The sequence below is a fragment of the Chiloscyllium plagiosum genome, unplaced genomic scaffold, assembly GCF_037043375.1.
Source record: "Chiloscyllium plagiosum isolate Xiang-an unplaced genomic scaffold, Cpla_swu_hap1 HiC_scaffold_3, whole genome shotgun sequence".
NCBI classification, from domain to species: Eukaryota; Metazoa; Chordata; class Chondrichthyes; order Orectolobiformes; family Hemiscylliidae; genus Chiloscyllium; species Chiloscyllium plagiosum.
Window position 1 is genome coordinate 103,197,517 of NW_028270141.1, and position 22,377 is coordinate 103,219,893.

General features: G+C 47.6%; 1 protein-coding gene across 20 annotated transcripts in view; it reads left to right on the forward strand.

Moving 5' to 3' along the window:
• Window positions 1-22,377, forward strand: part of eya4 (EYA transcriptional coactivator and phosphatase 4) — a 680,435-nt gene that overhangs the window by 188,290 nt on the left and 469,768 nt on the right. For 6 of the 20 annotated variants that reach the window (XM_043686460.2, XM_043686510.2, XM_043686520.2 and 3 more), the window contains exon 1: window positions 13,882-14,047. The exons of 1 other annotated variant lie outside the window; for it this stretch is intronic. The gene's annotated coding sequence lies outside the window, so the exon portion shown is untranslated. 13 more of the 20 variants (XM_043686430.2, XM_043686456.2, XM_043686484.2 and 10 more) reach the window with 8 other exon arrangements.

Consider the following 22,377-nt stretch of genomic DNA (forward strand, 5'->3'; position numbering starts at 1 on the left):
CTGAGTGTGAGCCCGGTCTCAGTGATACACTTGGACTGAGTGTGAGCCTGGGATCAGTGATACACTGGGATTGAGTGTGAGCCCGGTCTCAGTGATACACTGGGAATGAGTGTGAGCCCGGAGTCAGTGATACACTGGGACTGAGTGTGAGCCCGGAGTCAGTGATACACTGGGACTGAGTGTGAGCCCATTCTCAGTGATACACTGGGACTGAATTTGAGTCTGGGAACAGTGACACAATGGGACTGAGTGTGAGCACGGAGTCAGTGATACTCTGGGACTGAGTGTGAGCCTGGGATCAGTGATACACTGGGACTGAGTGTGATCCCAAAGTCAGTGATACACTGGGATTGAGTGTGAGCCCGGTCTCAGTGATACACTGGGACTGTATGTGAACCTGGGATCAGTGATACACTGGGACTGAGTGTGAGCCCGGAGTCAGTGATACACTGGGTTTGAGTATGAGTCCATGGTCAATGATTCACTGGGACTGAGTCCGGAGTCAGTGCTACACTGGGACTGAGTGTGAGCCTGGAGTCAGTGATACACTGGGACTGTGTGTGAGCCCGGAGTTAGTGATACATTGGGACTGAGTGTGAGTCCGGTCTCAGTGATCCACTGGGACTGATTGTGAGCCACCAGTGAGTGATACACTGGGATTGAGTGTGAGCCCGGTCTCAGTGATACACTGGGACTGAGTGTGAGCCCGGTCTCAGTGATACACTGGGACTGAATGTGAGCCTGGCATCAGTGATACACTGGGACTGAGTGTTAGCCGGGCGTATGTGATTCACTGGGACTGAAGTTGAGCCCAGAGTCAGTGATACACTGGGACTGAGTGTGTGCCTGGAGTCAGTGATACACTGGGACTGAGTTTGAGACCGGAGTCAGTGATACACTGGGACTGAGTTTGAGACCGGAGTCAGTGATACACTGGGACTGGGTGTGAGCCGGGTGTATGTGATTCACTGGAATTGAGGGTGAGCCCAGAGTCAGTGATACACTGGGACTGAGTGTGAGCCTGGAGTCAGTGAAAGATTGGGACTGAGTGTGAACCCGGAGACAGTGAGACACTGGGACTGAATGTGAGCCCGGAGTTAGTGATATACTGGGACTGAGTGTGAGCACGGTCTCAGTGATACACTGGGACAGAATGTGAGCCTGGGATCAGTGATAGACTGGGACTGACTTTGAGCCCGATCTCAGTGATACACTGGGACTGAGTGTGAGCCCGGTCTCAGTGATACACTGGCACTGAGTGTGATCCCGCAGTCAGTGAGACACTGGGACTGAGTGTGAGCCCAGAGTTAGTGATATACTGGGATTGAGTGTGAGTCCGTGGTCAGTGATTCACTGGGACTGAGTGTGAGCCTGGAGTCAGTGATACACTGGGACTGAGCGTGAGCCCGGAGTCAGTGAGAAATTGGGACTGAGTGCGAGCCCGGAGTCAGTGATACACTGGGTTTGAGTGTGAGTCCGTGGTCAATGATTCACTGGGACTGAGGGTGAGTCCGGTCTTAGTGATACACTGGGACTGATTGTGAGCCCGTAGTCAGTGATACACTTGGACTGAGTGTGAGCCCGGTCTCAGTGATACACTTGGACTGAGTGTGAGCCTGGGATCAGTGATACACTGGGATTGAGTGTGAGCCCGGTCTCAGTGATACACTGGGACAGAGTATGAGCCCGGAGTTAGTGATACACTGGGACTGAGTGTGAGCCCGTTCTCAGTGATACACTGGGACTGAATGTGAGCCTGGGATCAGTGATACACTGGGACTGAGTGTTGGCCGGGTGAATGTGATTCAGTGGGATCGAGGGTGAGCCCAGAGTCAGTGATACACTGGGACTGAGTGTGAGCCTGGAGTCAGTGAAAGACTGGGACTGAGTGTGAACCCGGAGACAGTGAGACACTGGGACTGAGTGTGAGCACAGAGTTAGTGATATACTGGGATTGAGTGTGAGTCCGTGGTCAGTGATTCACTGGGACTGAGTGTGAGCCTGGAGTCAGTGATGCACTGGGACTGAGCGTGAGCCCGGAGTCAGTGAGACACTGGGACTGAGTGCGAGCCCGGAGTCACTGATACACTGGGTTTGAGTGTGAGTCCGTGGTCAATGATTCACTGGGACTGAGTGAGAGTCCGGTCTTAGTGATACACTGGGACTGATTGTGAGCCCGTAATCAGTGATACACTTGGACTGAGTGTGAGCCCGGTCTCAGTGATACACTTGGACTGAGTGTGAGCCTGGGATCAGTGATACACTGGGATTGAGTATGAGCCCGGTCTCAGTGATACACTGGGAATGAGTGTGAGCCCGGAGTCAGTGATACACTGGGACTGAGTGTGAGCCCGTTCTCAGTGATACACTGGGACTGAATGTGAGCCTGGGATCAGTGATACACTGGAACTGAGTGTTGGCCGGGTGAATGTGATTCACTGGGATCGAGGGTGAGCCCAGAGTCAGTGATACACTGGGACTGAGTGTGAACCCGGAGTTAGTGATATACTGGGACTGAGTGTGAGCCCGGAGTCAGTGAGACACTGGGACAGAATGTGAGCCTGGGATAAGTGATAGACTGGGACTGAGTTTGAGCCCGATCTCAGTGATTCACTGGGACTGAGTGTGAGCCCGGCATCAGTGATACACTGGGACTGAATGTGAGCCTGGGATCAGTGATACACTGGTACTGAGTGTGAGCCCGGAGTTAGTGATATACTGGGATTGAGTGTGAGTCCGTGGTCAGTGATTCACTGGGACTGAGTGTGAGCCTGGAGTCAGTGATACACTGGGACTGAGCGTGAGCCCGGAGTCAGTGAGACACTGGGACTGAGTGCGAGCCCGGAGTCAGTGATACACTGGGTTTGAGTGTGAGACCGTGGTCAATGATTCACTGGGACTGAGGGTGAGTTCGGTCTTAGTGATACACTGGGACTGATTGTGAGCCCGTAGTCAGTGATACACTTGGACTGAGTGTGAGCCCGGTCTCAGTGATACACTTGGACTGAGTGTGAGCCTGGGATCAGTGATACACTGGGATTGAGTGTGAGCCCGGTCTCAGTGATACACTGGGACAGAGTGCGAGCCCGGAGTCAGTGATACACTGGGTTTGAGTGTGAGTCCGTGGTCAATGATTCACTGGGACTGAGGGTGAGTCCGGTCTTAGTGATACACTGGGACTGATTGTGAGCCCGTAGTCAGTGATACACTTGGACTGAGTGTGAGCCCGGTCTCAGTGATACACTTGGACTGAGTGTGAGCCTGGGATCAGTGATACACTGGGATTGAGTGTGAGCCCGGTCTCAGTGATACACTGGGACAGAGTATGAGCCCGGAGTTAGTGATACACTGGGACTGAGTGTGAGCCCGTTCTCAGTGATACACTGGGACTGAATGTGAGCCTGGGATCAGTGATACACTGGGACTGAGTGTTGGCCGGGTGAATGTGATTCACTGGGATCGAGGGTGAGCCCAGAGTCAGTGATACACTGGGACTGAGTGTGAGCCTGGAGTCAGTGAAAGACTGGGACTGAGTGTGAACCCGGAGACAGTGAGACACTGGGACTGAGTGTGAGCACAGAGTTAGTGATACACTGGGATTGAGTGTGAGTCCGTGGTCAGTGATTCACTGGGGCTGAGTGTGAGCCTGGAGTCAGTGATGCACTGGGACTGAGCGTGAGCCCGGAGTCAGTGAGACACTGGGACTGAGTGCGAGCCCGGAGTCACTGATACACTGGGTTTGAGTGTGAGTCCGTGGTCAATGATTCACTGGGACTGAGTGAGAGTCCGGTCTTAGTGATACACTGGGACTGATTGTGAGCCCGTAATCAGTGATACACTTGGACTGAGTGTGAGCCCGGTCTCAGTGATACACTTGGACTGAGTGTGAGCCTGGGATCAGTGATACACTGGGATTGAGTGTGAGCCCGGTCTCAGTGATACACTGGGAATGAGTGTGAGCCCGGAGTCAGTGATACACTGGGACTGAGTGTGAGCCCGTTCTCAGTGATACACTGGGACTGAATGTGAGCCTGGGATCAGTGATACACTGGAACTGAGTGTTGGCCGGGTGAATGTGATTCACTGGGATCGAGGGTGAGCCCAGAGTCAGTGATACACTGGGACTGAGTGTGAACCCGGAGTTAGTGATATACTGGGACTGAGTGTGAGCCCGGAGTCAGTGAGACACTGGGACAGAATGTGAGCCTGGGATAAGTGATAGACTGGGACTGAGTTTGAGCCCGATCTCAGTGATTCACTGGGACTGAGTGTGAGCCCGGCATCAGTGATACACTGGGACTGAATGTGAGCCTGGGATCAGTGATACACTGGTACTGAGTGTGAGCCCGGAGTTAGTGATATACTGGGATTGAGTGTGAGTCCGTGGTCAGTGATTCACTGGGACTGAGTGTGAGCCTGGAGTCAGTGATACACTGGGACTGAGCGTGAGCCCGGAGTCAGTGAGAAATTGGGACTGAGTGCGAGCCCGGAGTCAGTGATACACTGGGTTTGAGTGTGAGACCGTGGTCAATGATTCACTGGGACTGAGGGTGAGTTCGGTCTTAGTGATACACTGGGACTGATTGTGAGCCCGTAGTCAGTGATACACTTGGACTGAGTGTGAGCCCGGTCTCAGTGATACACTTGGACTGAGTGTGAGCCTGGGATCAGTGATACACTGGGATTGAGTGTGAGCCCGGTCTCAGTGATACACTGGGACAGAGTGTGAGCCCGGAGTTAGTGATACACTGGGACTGAGTGTGAGCCCGTTCTCAGTGATACACTGGGACTGAATGTGAGCCTGGGATCAGTGATACACTGGGACTGAGTGTTGGCCGGGTGAATGTGATTCACTGGGATCGAGGGTGAGCCCAGAGTCAGTGATACACTGGGACTGAGTGTGAGCCTGGAGTCAGTGAAAGACTGGGACTGAGTGTGAACCCGGAGACAGTGAGACACTGGGACTGAGTGTGAGCACGGAGTTAGTGATATACTGGGATTGAGTGTGAGTCCGTGGTCAGTTATTCACTGGGACTGAGTGTGAGCCTGGAGTCAGTGATACACTGGGACTGATTGTGAGCCCGTAGTCAGTGATACACTTGGACTGAGTGTGAGCCCGGTCTCAGTGATACACTTGGACTGATTGTGAGCCTGGGATCAGATATACACTGGGATTGAGTGTGAGCCCGGTCTCAGTGATACACTGGGAATGAGTGTGAGCCCGTAGTCAATGATACACTGAGACTGAGTGTGAGCCCGGTCTCAGTGATACACTTGGACTGAGTGTGAGCCTGGGATCAGTGATACACTGGGATTGAGTGTGAGCCCGGTCTCAGTGATACACTGGGAATGAGTGTGAGCCCGGAGTCAGTGATACACTGGGACTGAGTGTGAGCCCGGAGTCAGTGATACACTGGGACTGAGTGTGAGCCCATTCTCAGTGATACACTGGGACTGAATGTGAGTCTGGAACAGTGATACAATGGGACTGAGTGTGAGCACGGAGTCAGTGATACTCTGGGACTGAGTGTGAGCCTGGGATCAGTGATACACTGGGACTGAGTGTGATCCCAAAGTCAGTGATACACTGGGATTGAGTGTGAGCCCGGTCTCAGTGATACACTGGGACTGAATGTGAACCTGGGATCAGTGATACACTGGGACTGAGTGTGAGCACGGTCTCAGTGATACACTGGCACTGAGTGTGATCCCGCAGTCAGTGAGACACTGGGACTGAGTGTGAGCGCGGAGTTAGTGATATACTGGGATTGAGTGTGAGTCCGTGGTCAGTGATTCACTGGGACTGAGTGTGAGCCTGGAGTCAGTGATACACTGGGACTGAGCGTGAGCCCGGAGTCAGTGAGACACTGGGACTGAGTGCGAGCGCGGTCGCAGTGATACACTTGGACTGAGTGTGAGCCTGGGATCAGTGATACACTGGGATTGAGTGTGAGCCCGGTCTCAGTGATACACTGGGACAGAGTGTGAGCCCGGAGTTCGTGATACACTGGGACTGAGTGTGAGCCCGTTCTCAGTGATACACTGGGACTGAATGTGAGCCTGGGATCAGTGATACACTGGGACTGAGTGTTGGCCGGGTGAATGTGATTCACTGGGATCGAGGGTGAGCCCAGAGTCAGTGATACACTGGGACTGAGTGTGAGCCTGGAGTCAGTGAAAGACTGGGACTGAGTGTGAACCCGGAGACAGTGAGACACTGGGACTGAGTGTCAGCACGGAGTTAGTGATATACTGGGATTGAGTGTGAGTCCGTGGTCAGTGATTCACTGGGACTGAGTGTGAGCCTGGAGTCAGTGATACACTGGGACTGAGCGTGAGCCCGGAGTCAGTGAAAGACTGGGACTGAGTGTGAACCCGGAGACAGTGAGACACTGGGACTGAGTGTCAGCACGGAGTTAGTGATATACTGGGATTGAGTGTGAGTCCGTGGTCAATGATTCACTGGGACTGAGTGAGAGTCCGGTCTTAGTGATACACTGGGACTGATTGTGAGCCCGTAATCAGTGATACACTTGGACTGAGTGTGAGCCCGGTCTCAGTGATACACTTGGACTGAGTGTGAGCCTGGGATCAGTGATACACTGGGATTGAGTGTGAGCCCGGTCTCAGTGATACACTGGGAATGAGTGTGAGCCCGGAGTCAGTGATACACTGGGACTGAGTGTGAGCCCGTTCTCAGTGATACACTGGGACTGAATGTGAGCCTGGGATCAGTGATACACTGGAACTGAGTGTTGGCCGGGTGAATGTGATTCACTGGGATCGAGGGTGAGCCCAGAGTCAGTGATACACTGGGACTGAGTGTGAACCCGGAGTTAGTGATATACTGGGACTGAGTGTGAGCCCGGAGTCAGTGAGACACTGGGACAGAATGTGAGCCTGGGATAAGTGATAGACTGGGACTGAGTTTGAGCCCGATCTCAGTGATTCACTGGGACTGAGTGTGAGCCCGGCATCAGTGATACACTGGGACTGAATGTGAGCCTGGGATCAGTGATACACTGGTACTGAGTGTGAGCCCGGAGTTAGTGATATACTGGGATTGAGTGTGAGTCCGTGGTCAGTGATTCACTGGGACTGAGTGTGAGCCTGGAGTCAGTGATACACTGGGACTGAGCGTGAGCCCGGAGTCAGTGAGAAATTGGGACTGAGTGCGAGCCCGGAGTCAGTGATACACTGGGTTTGAGTGTGAGACCGTGGTCAATGATTCACTGGGACTGAGGGTGAGTTCGGTCTTAGTGATACACTGGGACTGATTGTGAGCCCGTAGTCAGTGATACACTTGGACTGAGTGTGAGCCCGGTCTCAGTGATACACTTGGACTGAGTGTGAGCCTGGGATCAGTGATACACTGGGATTGAGTGTGAGCCCGGTCTCAGTGATACACTGGGACAGAGTGTGAGCCCGGAGTTAGTGATACACTGGGACTGAGTGTGAGCCCGTTCTCAGTGATACACTGGGACTGAATGTGAGCCTGGGATCAGTGATACACTGGGACTGAGTGTTGGCCGGGTGAATGTGATTCACTGGGATCGAGGGTGAGCCCAGAGTCAGTGATACACTGGGACTGAGTGTGAGCCTGGAGTCAGTGAAAGACTGGGACTGAGTGTGAACCCGGAGACAGTGAGACACTGGGACTGAGTGTGAGCACGGAGTTAGTGATATACTGGGATTGAGTGTGAGTCCGTGGTCAGTTATTCACTGGGACTGAGTGTGAGCCTGGAGTCAGTGATACACTGGGACTGATTGTGAGCCCGTAGTCAGTGATACACTTGGACTGAGTGTGAGCCCGGTCTCAGTGATACACTTGGACTGATTGTGAGCCTGGGATCAGATATACACTGGGATTGAGTGTGAGCCCGGTCTCAGTGATACACTGGGAATGAGTGTGAGCCCGTAGTCAATGATACACTGAGACTGAGTGTGAGCCCGGTCTCAGTGATACACTTGGACTGAGTGTGAGCCTGGGATCAGTGATACACTGGGATTGAGTGTGAGCCCGGTCTCAGTGATACACTGGGAATGAGTGTGAGCCCGGAGTCAGTGATACACTGGGACTGAGTGTGAGCCCGGAGTCAGTGATACACTGGGACTGAGTGTGAGCCCATTCTCAGTGATACACTGGGACTGAATGTGAGTCTGGAACAGTGATACAATGGGACTGAGTGTGAGCACGGAGTCAGTGATACTCTGGGACTGAGTGTGAGCCTGGGATCAGTGATACACTGGGACTGAGTGTGATCCCAAAGTCAGTGATACACTGGGATTGAGTGTGAGCCCGGTCTCAGTGATACACTGGGACTGAATGTGAACCTGGGATCAGTGATACACTGGGACTGAGTGTGAGCACGGTCTCAGTGATACACTGGCACTGAGTGTGATCCCGCAGTCAGTGAGACACTGGGACTGAGTGTGAGCGCGGAGTTAGTGATATACTGGGATTGAGTGTGAGTCCGTGGTCAGTGATTCACTGGGACTGAGTGTGAGCCTGGAGTCAGTGATACACTGGGACTGAGCGTGAGCCCGGAGTCAGTGAGACACTGGGACTGAGTGCGAGCGCGGTCGCAGTGATACACTTGGACTGAGTGTGAGCCTGGGATCAGTGATACACTGGGATTGAGTGTGAGCCCGGTCTCAGTGATACACTGGGACAGAGTGTGAGCCCGGAGTTCGTGATACACTGGGACTGAGTGTGAGCCCGTTCTCAGTGATACACTGGGACTGAATGTGAGCCTGGGATCAGTGATACACTGGGACTGAGTGTTGGCCGGGTGAATGTGATTCACTGGGATCGAGGGTGAGCCCAGAGTCAGTGATACACTGGGACTGAGTGTGAGCCTGGAGTCAGTGAAAGACTGGGACTGAGTGTGAACCCGGAGACAGTGAGACACTGGGACTGAGTGTCAGCACGGAGTTAGTGATATACTGGGATTGAGTGTGAGTCCGTGGTCAGTGATTCACTGGGACTGAGTGTGAGCCTGGAGTCAGTGATACACTGGGACTGATTGTGAGCCCGTAGTCAGTGATACACTTGGACTGAGTGTGAGCCCGGTCTCAGTGATACACTTGGACTGATTGTGAGCCTGGGATCAGATATACACTGGGATTGAGTGTGAGCCCGGTCTCAGTGATACACTGGGACTGAGTGTGAGCCCGTAGTCAATGATACACTGAGACTGAGTGTGAGCCCGGTCTCAGTGATACACTGGGACTGAGTGTGAGCCTGGGATCAGTGATACACTGGGATTGAGTGTGAGCCCGGTCTCAGTGATACACTGGGAATGAGTGTGAGCCCGGAGTCAGTGATACACTGGGACTGAGTGTGAGCCCGGAGTCAGTGATACACTGGGACTGAGTGTGAGCCCATTCTCAGTGATACACTGGGACTGAATGTGAGTCTGGGATCAGTGATACAATGGGACTGAGTGTGAGCACGGAGTCAGTGATACTCTGGGACTGAGTGTGAGCCTGGGATCAGTGATACACTGGGACTGAGTGTGAGCCCGGAGTCAGTGATACACTGGAATTGAGTGTGAGCCCGGTCTCAGTGATACACTGGGACTGAATGTGAACCTGGGATCAGTGATACACTGGGACTGAGTGTGAGCCCGGAGTCAGTGATACACTGGGTTTGAGTATGAGTCCATGGTCAATGATTCACTGGGACTGAGTCCGGAGTCAGTGCTACACTGGGACTGAGTGTGAGCCTGGAGTCAGTGATACACTGGGACTGAGTGTGAGCCCGGAGCTAGTGATACATTGGGACTGAGTGTGAGTCCGGTCTCAGTGATCCACTGGGACTGATTGTGAGCCACCAGTGAGTGATACACTGGGATTGAGTGTGAGCCCGGTCTCAGTGATACACTGGGACTGAGTGTGAGCCCGGTCTCAGTGATACACTGGGACTGAATGTGAGCCTGGCATCAGTGATACACTGGGACTGAGTGTTAGCCGGGCGTATGTGATTCACTGGGACTGAAGTTGAGCCCAGAGTCAGTGATACACTGGGACTGAGTGTGTGCCTGGAGTCAGTGATACACTGGGACTGAGTTTGAGACCGGAGTCAGTGATACACTGGGACTGAGTTTGAGACCGGAGTCAGTGATACACTGGGACTGAGTGTGAGCCCGGAGTCAGTGATAGACTGGGATTGAGTGTGAGCCCGGAGTGAGTGATACACTGGGACTGAGTGTGAGACCCTGAATCAGTGATACACTGGGACTGAGTGTGAGCCCAGAGTCAGTGAGACACTGCGACTGAGTGTGAGCCCGGAGTCAGTGAGACACTGGGACTGAGTGTGAGCCCGGCGTTAGTGATACATTAGGACTGAGTGTGAGCCCGCTCTTAGTGATATACTTGGACTGAGTGTGAGCCTGGGATCAGTGATACACTGGGATTGAGTGTGAGCCTGGTCTCAGTGATACACTGGGACTGAGTGTGAGCCCAGAGTCAGTGAGACACTGCGACTGAGTGTGAGCCCGGAGTCAGTGATACACTGGGACTGAGTGTGAGCCCGGCGTTAGTGATACATTGGGACTGAGTGTGAGCCTGGGATCAGTGATACACTGGGACTGAGTGTGAGCCTGGAGTCAGTGATACACTGGGACTGAGTGTGAACCTAGAGTCAGTGATACACTGGGACTGAGTGTGAGCCCAGAATCAGTGATACACTGGGACTGAGTGTGAGCCCAGAGTCAGTGATACACTGGGACTGAGTGTGAGCCCAGAGTCAGTGAGACACTGCGACTGAGTGTGAGCCCGGAGTCAGTGAGACACTGGGACTGAGTGTGAGCCCGGCGTTAGTGATACATTAGGACTGAGTGTGAGCCCGCTCTCAGTGATACACTTGGACTGAGTGTGAGCCTGGGATCAGTGATACACTGGGATTGAGTGTGAGCCTGGTCTCAGTGATACACTGGGACTGAGTGTGAGCCCGGAGTCAGTGATACACTGGGACTGAGTGTGAGTCCGTTCTCAGTGAAACACTGGGACTGAATGTGAGCCTGGCATCAGTGATACACTGGGACTGAGTGTTAGCCGGGCGTATGTGATTCACTGGGACTGAGGTTGAGCCCAGAGTCAGTGAGACACTGCGACTGAGTGTGAGCCCGGAGACAGTGAGACACTGGGACTGAGTGTGAGCCCGGAGGTAGTGATGCATTGGGACTGAGTGTGAGCCCGGAGACAGTGAGACATTTGGACTGAGTGTGAGCCCGGAGTTAATGATGCATTGGGACTGAGTGTGAGTCCAGTCTCAGTGATACACTGGGACTGATTGTGAGCCCGTAGTCAGTGATACACTGGGACTGAGTGTGAGCCCGCTCTCAGTGATACACTTGGACTGAGTGTGAGCCTAGGATCAGTGATACACTGGGATTGAGTGTGAGCCCGGTCTCAGTGATACACTGGGACCGAGTGTGAGACCGGAGTCAGTGATACACTGGGACTGAGTGTCAGCCCAGGATCAGTGATACACTCGAACTGAGTGTGAGTCCGGAGTCAGTGATACACTGGGACTGAGTGTGAGCCCAGGATCAGTGATACACTGTGACTGAGTGTGAGCCCAGGATCAGTGATACACTGGGACTGAGTATGAGCCCGGAGTCAGTGATACACTGGGACTGAGTGTGAGCCCGGTCTCAGTGATTCACTGGGACAGAGTGTGAGCCCCGAGTCAGTGAGACACTGGGACTGAGTGTGAGCTCGGTCTCAGTGACACACTGGGACTGTGAGCCCGGTCTCAGTAATGGACTGAGATTGAGTGTGAGCCCAGTCTCAGTGATACACTGGGACTGAGTGTGAACCCGGAGTCAGTGATAGACTGGGATTGACTGTGAGCCCGTAGTGAGTGATACCCTGGGACTGAGTGTGAGCCCGGTCTCAGTGATAAACTGGAACTGAGTGTGAGCCCGGAGTCAGTGATACACTGGACTGAGTGTGAGCCCGGTCTCAGTGATACACTGACTGAGTGTGAGCCCGTTCTCAGTGATACACTGGGACTGAATGTGAGCCTGGCATCAGTGATACACTGGGACTGAGTGTTAGCCGGGCGTATGTGATTCACTGGGACTGAGGTTGAGCCCAGAGTCAGTGAGACACTGCGACTGAGTGTGAGCCCGGAGACAGTGAGACACTGGGACTGAGTGTGAGCCCGGAGTTAGTGATGCATTGGGACTGAGTGTGAGCCCGGAGACAGTGAGACATTTGGACTGAGTGTGAGCCCGGAGTTAGTGATGCATTGGGACTGAGTGTGAGCTCAGGATCAGTGATACACTGGGACTGATTGTGAGCCCGTAGTCAGTGATACACTGGGACTGAGTGTGAGCCCGCTCTCAGTGATACACTTGGACTGAGTGTGAGCCTAGGATCAGTGATACACTGGGATTGAGTGTGAGCCCGGTCTCAGTGATACACTGGGACTGAGTGTGAGCCCGTTATCAGTGATACACTGGGACTTAGTGTGAGCCTGTTCTCAGTGATACACTGGGACTGAATGTGAGCCTGGCATCAGTGATACACTGGGACTGAGTGTTAGCCGGGCGTATGTGATTCACTGGGACTGAGGTTGAGCCCAGAGTCTGTGATACACTGGGATTGAGTGTGAGCCTGGAGTCAGTGATAGACTGGGACTGAGTGTGAGCCCAGAGTTAGTGATATACTGGGATTGAGTGTGAGTCCGTGGTCAGTGATTCACTGGGACTGAGTTTGAGCCCGGAGTCAGTGATACACTGGGACTGGGTGTGAGCCCAGAGTCAGTGATACACTGGGACTGAGTGTGGACCCGAGTCAGTGATACACATGGACTGAGTGTGAGCCCAGGATCTGTGATACACTGGGACTGAGTGTGAGCCCGGAGTCAGTGATACACTGGGACTGAGTGTGAGCCCAGGATCAGTGATACCCTGGGACTGAGTGTGAGACCGGAGTCAGTGATACACTGGGACTGAGTGTGAGCCCAGGTTCAGTGATACACTGCGACTGAGTGTGAGCCCGGAGTCAGTGAGACACTGGGACTGAGTGTGAGCCCGGAGTTAGTGATACATTGGGACTGAGTGTGAGTCCAGTCTCAGTGATACACTGGAACTGATTGTGAACCCGTAGTCAGTGATACACTGGGACTGAGTGTGAGCCCAGGATCAGTGATACACTGCGACTGAGTGTGAGCCCAGAGTCAGTGAGACACTGGGACTGAGTGTGAGCCCGGAGTTAGTGATACATTGGGACTGAGTGTGAGTCCGGTCTCAGTGATACACTGGGACTGATTGTGAGCCCGTAGTCAGTGATACACTGGGACTGAGTGTGAGCCCGCTCTCAGTGATGCACTTGGACTGAGTGTGAGCCTGGTATCAGTGATACACTGGGATTGAGTGTGAGCCCGGTCTCAGTGATACACTGGGACTGAGTGTGAGACTGGAGTCAGTGATACACTGGGACTGAGTGTGTGCCCAGGATCAGTGATACACTCGAACTGAGTGTGAGCCCGGAGTCAGTGATACACTGTGACTGAGTGTGAGCCCAGGATCAGTGAGACACTGGGACTGAGTGTGAGCCCAGGATCAGTGATACACTGGGACTGAGTGTGAGCCCAGGATCAGTGATACACTCGGACTGAGTGTGAGCCCAGGATCAGTGATACACTCGAACTGAGTGTGAGCCCAGGATCAGTGATACACTGGGACTGAGTGTGAGCCCAGGATCAGTGATACACTCGAACTGAGTGTGAGACCGGAGTCAGTGATACACTGGGACTGAGTGTGAGCCCAGGATCAGTGATACACTCGAACTGAGTGTGAGACCGGAGTCAGTGATACACTGGGACTGAGTGTGAGCCCAGGATCAGTGATACACTCGGACTGTCTGCCTCTCGCATTTGTTCAGTGCTGGAGACAGACCGAGGAAACAAAACACTAACAGTCCCCCATTTTCCTTCCCCGCCCCCTCCGTCTCCGCTTGGAAGAAGACCGGAGCCATCAACTATTCCCAGGAAGAGAATTTGAGTGGAAGAAAGTGGAATTTTATTGAAAAAGTAAGTCTTGCTGTCTGTGTTATTTGTCGGCAGTGGCCCCGCGGGCAGTATCGCGCATGGTTAACCGTTCGTACACCGGGCTGGGAATCTCGGAGCTGTCAAAGAACCAGCGAAAGCCCGATCCAAAACGGAGACGTGGTCACGGGGCAAGTAAACCGTGAGAATACAGCCCAACGTCGTGGAGCTAGTGCTCCATAACTCGGTGCTGAGTTTACAGAGGGCAGCTGGATGTGCAGACGCTGCTGTGTCGCTGAGCTGGCTTCCCCCTTGCTCGCGTTTGAAGCCGGTTATTGTGTTGAGGAAGTGCACGTGTATTTAGTGTTTATGTCTGGCGATCACTGAGAGGGGATACTCTTACAGCACACACATCCACATCCATGCTTCTCGGGGCAGGGTAGCACTCCTCAAGCCCAATGGGCTGCCGTCCACTGGGTTTCTTTCCTGGCTGTCATTATTTGAATTCGATACTTATGTAAACGTCCAGGTTGGATTTCAGGTTAACGACACGTATTTAACAGTTATTTTCCCGTCAGCGCGATTTCGTGACCCTCGCAAGGAATAAGTTGTCCTCGTTTGGAGATTAGCTGTCAAATTTCTTCACTTTTACATCCCGTGTGAGGCGAGGGAAGAGAAATGACGGTCTAAGGAATAGTAGCATCACTTTATATTCTATGTCGAATGAGAAATACCCAACAAATATCCGAGCTGTGGGGGAAGTGTGTGATACAGTATTTAGAAAATACATAGTAAGTACGCTGTTTCCATATTCTCCCGTTTTTATTTGTCACTTTTCCACTATTCCCAGCTAAAAACCAGCGTTCCTTTCATCGCTTCCTTTGGGAGTAGAGAGGGTTAAATCGAAAACATGTATTTGCAGTTGGACTTGCAAAAAGCGGTGAGTTGGTGAACCTAGCCAGCGGGTTCTTGCTGAGTATTGCTCCTGTGTGAGTCAGTATTGGTGACCGGAATCGGCCGCTCATTTCACAGAATGAAAGTAAAATAGCAGCAAAAGTAGGTACGGTTCAAATTCACCAATTGCATCTCTTGAAAAACAAATAAAAATTCAGCACGACTTAGGGGTTCCTTGTACTCCTTGCTTCGATCTTATTATTAAATCCAAGTCTTTAACAAGCAAAGAGAATTTCACCTTCGCACAATAACCGTCGAATGCGTTTTATGTTTGAGAATTGCCTAAACCAATCATTGTCCTGTAATGTGGAAAACGGTCTTTAACTTTTATAGTTACATTTATACAGGGCGCAGTCACTGTTTCAAAAGCATTGTGCCTCCTTACCTCGCTAACCCGTCCACCCCATTTGCTATTTCCATGTTGCCGTCCGAAGGAGCACTTGCCACTTTCCGTCCATACAGTACAATAGGCCGAACAAACCGCACCTTAATCACACAAGTGGTCATCACCAACAGCAAATAGGTTCTTTTGGCAACAGATATATTGCAGACCCCAGTGTGTCGAATACACACGGATCTGGTGCGTGTCAATTAGTCGAGAGTGGTGGTGATAAATGAATTTTAAACAGAGAGAGAGAAAAAACAAGTGTCTCGGTACGAGCGTTTACACCAGCAGCTGTTTTTCTGTAGTTTCGAAATGTCTGCAGTCAGCACAAGCGACGAGAATCATATATAATCCGGGAAATTATGGATGGACAGTAATATTTCGCATGTCCGTCAGACGATAACCCACATGTAATAGTTCCTCACGTCTTTCGAAGAAAAGCATCGTTTCTTTTGTAAAGAAGGTTATAGCGTGCCTGCAGCTATCGAGACCATCCTGTCCTGTAATACGGAGATAACCCGCTCCAAGTGTTTGGGGTCTTAAAGATTAGTGATTATAATGCAGCTTTTTGACCATAATGTCGAAAAAAATAAGGTGATGCAAAATATACCACTTATACCACTTTTTAAATGATTTCAAGTAAACAGTAAGGAAACTACCTCAAGATTAGATTTATTCTGAAAATATACTTTGGCCGAATTGAAAATGAAACAAATATGACAAGCAGGAAAATAAAACTAAAGCATGCATATTTTTGCTATTACCTAATCTTAATATATCAATATCAATGTACTATATACATTTGCAGCATATTGCTCTGTACAGTAATTCAATGCTATATAAAGGAGCTATTAAAGACGTTTGAATCACACAAAAGGCCCCATTAGAAAATATATTTTGTTTCTAGTTTATGCCTGTTCATTAAGTCACTTTACTTTTTTTGTGGTGAAAATAGATTACCGCAAAGCTAAGATATCCAAACACTGATCACTTTTTTTGTGTGTGGAGAAAATCTCAAGTTGCTCAGAAAAAGGACAGGCAAAAAAGGGTGAAAGTCAAAATATGGATTTTGGGCATCTTGAATAAGTTAAACTGGAAGTAGGAATTTGCTGTTTTTATGGCCTCACCCAGTTCTGTAATATTGCTGCTGTGTTAATTCTGATTCTCAGAACTGTGTAAACAAAAGTACATTCATTTGACATTTTCTGGTTAATATTTGTAGGATGTTGATAATAAAAGTGATCACAGTCAGTGTGATAAATATGAATCACAAGGGAACAAAGATGAGCAGGATCCAGTCAATGGTCCAGTCAACTTCAATTGTGGGGGAAAGACATTACATTAGAAATCATTTAATATCTTTCAGCTATCCAAAACTCCTTAATTTCTCATCCTCTCTATTTTATGTTAGACCTGTCTGTTTGATAAATATAACCAATGAGGGCACACATGTGCAATGCAATCTTATTGTATTTCTCTATTATTTTAACAGAGGCGTTAACCTCTTTCCATAAAGTGATATTTGTGGGCATAAAATGATACCTGTATAATGTTTCCATGAACATTGTAGACTGAGGAATGTTATGAGAATATCAATATTGTCAATACTTTATAGGCAGGATATTTTAGACACATTTTCTATTTAATGAATGAAAGCAGAAATCTCTTGAATTTAAATTGCACTTGAAAATTGTGAATATAAAAACTCAGTTGGGCTCAGTCATGGCTCAATTGGTAGTGCAGTCGCCTCTGAATTTGAAAGTTCAAGACTCACTCCAGAGGTTGAGCACAACTATCGAGGCTGACCTTTCAGTGTAGTACTAAGGGATGTGGCAACTTTTAGGGGAGCCCTGAAACTGCAATCAGAAATGTCTGCCCAGATGAATATAAAAGTTGCCATGGCACTATTTTGAAGAAGAGTGGGACAGTTATCTTCCATGACTTGGCCAATATTTTTTGCCTGAAATAAGATTTGCAATAACAGATTATCTAGTTGCTATCACATTGCTGATGATGGGAGTTGGCTGTGTGCTGATAGGCTCCCTCATTTCCCACGTTACAGCAGTGACTGCACAACGAAACAGCTTACTTGGCTGTGAAGTTCTTTGACATCACAGAATCCCGACAGTGCAGGAAGAGACCATTTTAGATTAGATTTCCTACAGTGTGGAAACAGGCCCTTCGGGCCAACCAGTCCACACCTACCCTCCAAAGAGTAACCTACCCAGACCCATTTCCCTCTGACTAATGCACCTAACACTACAGGCAATTTGGCATGGCCAATTCATCTGACCTGCACATCTTTGGACTGTGGGAGGAAACCGGAGCACCCAGAGGAAACCCACACAGACAGTTGCCCAAAGCAGGAATCGAACCTGGGACCCTGGAGCTGTGAGGCAGCAGTGCTAACTACTGAACCACCGTGCCACCCCTTGTCTGGTAGTTGTGAAAAGCACTAAGGAGAAGCAAGTTTTATTTAATTATTATTATTTAATAGACAGCATTGGTCAGTTGACATGGGAGTGTAGGTTAGAGCTATATCAGTTTACAGCTGGAAAATAAAGTATCAGCATACATTAATTACATTTACAGTCATATATTTCCACAGATTATAAAATAATTCAGATAAAAATTAAATCTTGAGACTTTTATCTGACTTGTGGATATTGCAGCACAAAGTGGAAGTTGCAAATATATAGTTATACAGGAAGTGATTCAAATAATGCTTATTCCATGAGTGAAGAAGGTCAAATGATTTAGTTTTAAAAATCTCCTTCAGTTGCAGAATAATCATGTGTTCAACTACTTTCCTTACAATGTATCAAAGTACACTATTTTTTTAATAGTCAAGGTTACTGCATGACTAATGTTTTAATGTAGTTGAGTATAACAGAAGTATAATAAAATGGTGTGTTATCATGCATAATAAAATTGGATAAATAGCTTGAATTCTATTATATTTTAAAAACCTGGGAGTATAAATTTGCAGAAACTGTTAGATTGTCATAAACACATACATTACTGTCATACTACAACATTAATAACAACTTCTTGAAATTATATGTATAGCACCTTTGATGAAATAAAACATCCAAGGCTCCTCAGGACAGCATTATAAAGCAAGGTTTGACGCCAAACCAAAGGAAGCTATATTAGGGTGCATGGCCAAATTCTGATCTGTCCCAGGTAGGTTCAAGGGAGCACAATAAAGAAAGAAAGAGTGGTGGAGGGGTTTAGAGCTTAGGGCCAAGGCAGCTGGAAACATGGCTGCAGTTTGTGAAGCAATTAAAATCCAGGATGCTCCAGAGGCCAGAATTGGAAGTGTATATATATATTGCAGAAGGTAAAGAGGCTGGGAGGGATTATAGAAATAGGAAGGGATGAAACTAAGGATGAGAATGTCGCGATTGGGGTTTGTTTGTGGAGAGATAATTTAAGTTCAGCAATTGTGGGGATGAGGCTCATGATAGGTAAATTTTGGCACAAATATGGACATGGGCAGCTGTTTTAAAAGACCACGTTTACATAGCGTACAATATGGGAGGTTAGCCAGGAATGTACTCCAATAATCACATCTAGAGGTAACAAAGGTTCAATGAGGATTTAGCAGCAAAAAATAAAATTAAGCTTAAATTGCCTTTTAGGGAGAAAACCTGCTATCCTTACTCAATTTGGCCTATAATTATTCTAATCTAATTTCAGTGTGATAAGCTCAACTGGCCTTTGAAAAGGCTTAGCAAGCTATACAACATCAACATAGAAGCCCACCGTAAACCTCTTGGCACAGCTATGGATGAGCAATAAATGCCAATCTTGCCAATGATGCTTCCATTCTGGGAACAAATTTAAAAATTAAATACATGCTGTATACTGGAAGTTAGTAAGAGCAAGCTCACAGCTGTTTTAATCTGTCCTGTTTTAAGTTATTTTCTGTTTGTAGGTGTGTAGTTCTAGCTGGGTTGTTAATTTCACACCCCTTAAGCAACTTTATTGTGAAACATTCGCTGGATTTGTCATTTACATTTTTTTATTCATTTGTTTGGTGGGAATTATTTGGAGGAAGTAATACATTGGACTTGGTGGATAACATAGACTGTATTATTTATCACATTTCTTGAAATCTTTGCAGTGACGTTGCTTGAAATATAGGATAGTGACTTTGTTTATTGTTTTGATTTACATGAGTGACTTTGTAGTCTGTTCAGTTCCTTTGGGATTTATCTAAAATGAGAAATTAGAAGGAAGTGATTTTAATGCTCTTTCTTATAACCAAATTTTAAAATTGCATTCTAATTTGTATCTAATAAAGTTGATTTATGACATATTAAGTGCATTTATTAAATGCCGATATTTAGAAATTGAATTATGTTAGTAACATTGTCATTTGTGCGCCTGGTCTATGCTGTACTACTTTGTCTCTTTACGTGCCTCTTCTACAGTGTGAATTTTTCAGAAATTGATAGAAATTACTTCGAAAAACTGTTTCCAAAACTTTACCATCAAACACCATGATAAATGGTAAATCACACACAACCAGTATTACAGAAAATACCGTAATTGTTGCTGTATAATTTACCTGATTCTTGGGTTTCAATTGAGGGAATTAACAAATTGATCCTTATTTTATAAAATAATGTGTTCAAAATTAATTATCTTCATTTTTTTAAAGTATGGGTGCAATTTGGTAGACTTCTGCCAGTGAAGCTCAACATAGTAAATACTTGTAATAAATCACTGCGTATGTTAATGTTTCTTCCACATAAGCATTTTTCATATTTCAAGAAATGTGAAATTCAATTGCAAACTGCAGCTTATTATGTTCTGGGAACATGGGTTCAAACCTCACTGTGACACATGGTGAAACTTGAATTCAATAAAAATCTGCAATAAAGAGCTAGTCTAATGATGACCATGTCGCACTTGTGGAATATCAGGGAGGGAAGCCTATCATCCTTACCTAGTCTGGCCTACATGTGACTCCAGATTCATAGCAATGTCACTGTCTCTGAACTGTCCTCTGGGCAATTATGAATGGGCAATAAATGCTGGCCCTGCTATGACACCTACATACCGTGAACAAATGAAAAAATAACCCAAAGTATTTTTATTCACCGTTTACAATTCATGCTTAAAAAACGATGCCTGTAAGGTGATAAAAGCTTCCATATCAAAAAAGAAAATGCTTACACACATTTATCAAATTTAGAGTTCAGTATCTCAAAAAGCAGATTGCTCTATTAAATGCTGTCTTCTTCAACAATGTTTGTGTCATCAGAGCAATATTTTTTGTTTATGTTCATGATATCAATTGTATTCAATTGATTGGGATTAGCTAACCATAATTTTAGATTTCCACCATTCCTAGAATACCTTCAGCATTCAGCCAGTTGGTAAATAATTGAATTAAAATGCTATAAAATATGTAAAATATTTATACTTGATGAGTCATTAACATTGAGAACAGTTATTTTGTAGATCAACCCATTCATTCTAGTAGATCTTTCACAAACAGCATACGAAGAAGATACATTTGCTAAAATATTACATTTTAAACAAAATCTTAATGAAAATATACATATTTCAAAAAAATGAACTGCTGACCATCAATCTGATGAGAGTACTTCACAAGTCAAGTCTTAGAGTCATAGAGATGTACAGCATGTACAGCTTCAGTCCAACTCTTCCATGCCGACCAGATATCCCAACCCAATCTATTCCCACCTGCCAGCACTTAGTCCATATCCCTCCAAACCCTTCCTATTCATATACCCATATAAAAGATGCCTTTTAAATGTTGCAATTGTACTAGCCTGCACCACATCCTCTGGGCAGCTCATTCCATACACCTACCACCCTCTGTGTGAAAAAGTTGCCCCTTAGGTTTCTTTCATATCTTTCCCTTCTCACACTAAACCTATACCCTCTAGTTCTGGACTCGCCCACTCCAGTGAAAAGACTTTGTCTATTCATCCTATCCTTGCCCCTCATGATTTTATAAACCTCTATAAGGTCACCCCTCAGCCTCCGACACTCCAGGGAAAACAACCCTAGCCTATTCAACCTCTCCCTATAGCTCAAATCCTCCAACCCTGGCAACATCCTTGTAAATCTTTTCTGAATCCTTTCAAGTTTCACAACATCTTTCCGATAGAAAGAGACTAGAATTGCACACAATATTCCAACAGTGGCCTAACCAATGTTTGAAGTAATCTCATCATGGATAATGGTTTCCAAAGAGAGAGAGGGTAAGACAGGCAATGTTGTAGATTGGTAAGTCTGCTGTTTTGGTGAATTAACTACCGGATGTGAAGTTCATCTTGAGGTTAAATAGAAAACTGAAGTTTTGCAACATCTGATTCAGAGTGAAGAAGAATTAAAGGTGGGAGCAAGGATATGGAGAAACAGTGGCAAATAAATAGAATGGTTCCTTTGCACTGATTAGTTGCTTAAACAGATTGGAAGCAAATTTCATCTCTAAATTTAAGTACAGTTGTTAGTTAAGAGAGCAATAATTTTTCTCCATGTTCCTTTCATGCATTTATTCATTATCTTTGATTGAATGGTGCTTCTGTTTGAGCAATTGCAATGTTCTCCTTCAGTTACTACTTATTAAGGCACAAAAATACATTATTTGGCCCAACCAATCCCTGTTGGCATTTAAGTTTCACTTAGACCTCTCTCTGCCAACCTCTGTAATTTGTTGCAGTTCTCCATATTAACTATCTCCCACAAAATTGATGTCATCTGCAAATTTCAAAGTTATGTTTTTGATTCCAAAGTCTAAAATCATTAATGTAAATAATGAACTGATCCTTGGTCAGCACCACCTCCTAACCTTTTGTTAAAAAAATAGATTTCTTTCGGGATCAATCAGTTGGTTAAGAGTAGATAACATTCATTGGATGTTGTCTTTAAAGATTTTGTGGTGCAGTAGTAGTGCCCTGCCTCTGAGTCAGAAGATCTGAGTTCAAATCCCACCTGCTCCAGAACGTTTATAATTAACATCTCTGAACAGTTGATTAAGCAAAAAACCTGG